The sequence below is a fragment of the Aptenodytes forsteri genome, unplaced genomic scaffold, assembly GCF_000699145.1.
Source record: "Aptenodytes forsteri isolate BGI_AS27 unplaced genomic scaffold, ASM69914v1 Scaffold243, whole genome shotgun sequence".
NCBI lineage: Eukaryota > Metazoa > Chordata > Aves > Sphenisciformes > Spheniscidae > Aptenodytes > Aptenodytes forsteri.
The window spans coordinates 2,598,674-2,599,647 of NW_008795314.1; the positions used below are offsets into that span (position 1 = coordinate 2,598,674).

Below are 974 nucleotides of genomic sequence, written 5' to 3' on the forward strand. Positions count from 1 at the left end.
ACTGAAGAAATTATTTAAATGTTTTCCGAATTAATAAATGACAGTGAACTTCAGTACTGTAAAAAAAGCCCAAACAAACAAAACCCCTTCTAAACAAAAACTGCTTGAAAATAATGTAAGGCTGTTACAATGAGGTGTTTGCAGTGTCTATATTTGTATGTAGACATAATATGTTTTAGCACCCTCTTCACAGTTCATAGCCACAAGTGTTTCTTAATTGTTTACTTCTCAGTTCTGACAGGGTCCCTGGTCCTTGTAACGGTTAGAGGAGCACGCAAACATGTCTGGAAGATTTTGATCAGGTAAATCATTCTCAATGCAGGTGCTGCATTTGACAAACTGAGTACAATTAATGTTGTCTTTTTGGTAGCCTGTAATATTTAAAAGTCAAAAACACTGATGTGGATTCTTGACTAGTTTTTTCCGTGCTGTTACCGGTGACATTTTCTCTCCCATGTACTGCGGCCTTCGGGGAGGAGTCTGACATACTGCTACAGCAACTGGATGTCTAATTCTGTTTTGTCGTGTCGGATTGCTTGCTTACCTTTTTGTGCCCTAGTTCCTATGAGAAAACGAGGACTAACCCAAGTGAGGTGTGTGCACAGACTGACTTACCTGAAACTTTTAAATTTAAAGCACCGTACTTGTTTTACATGGATCTTACAAAACTCCAAGACATGGGGAGTTACCTCCAGTTTTAACCTAACCCTTAAAAGGCCGTCCAATGTGATTGATATATCAAACCTCTGTTTTTTCCCCTGTGGTCTTTTGAGGCTAAATCTGAGGACTTACAAACTACTTTCCACGTGGTAGCCCACCCTCTAGCAATGTGTGGGTACTTGTATTTATTTTATTCCTGATTATTCCCCCCCCTCCCGCTTAATGCTGTTTCTGAAAGCATTGCTAGCGGAGGGCATGTGCGCTGCACTATCTGCCGGGTTAAAAACACGTACGGCGGCCTCGCTCAGGGGCCC

The 974-nt window shown here is 41.5% G+C and overlaps 1 protein-coding gene across 1 annotated transcript in view; it reads left to right on the top strand.

Annotated features, from left to right (window-relative positions):
* The first annotated feature begins 241 nt into the window (after positions 1 to 241).
* Positions 242 to 974, top strand: part of FOXK2 (forkhead box K2) — a 50,195-nt gene continuing 49,462 nt past the window's right edge. The window contains exon 1 of the mRNA XM_019472117.1: positions 242 to 302. The gene's annotated coding sequence lies outside the window, so the exon portion shown is untranslated. The remainder of the gene's footprint in view (positions 303 to 974) is intronic.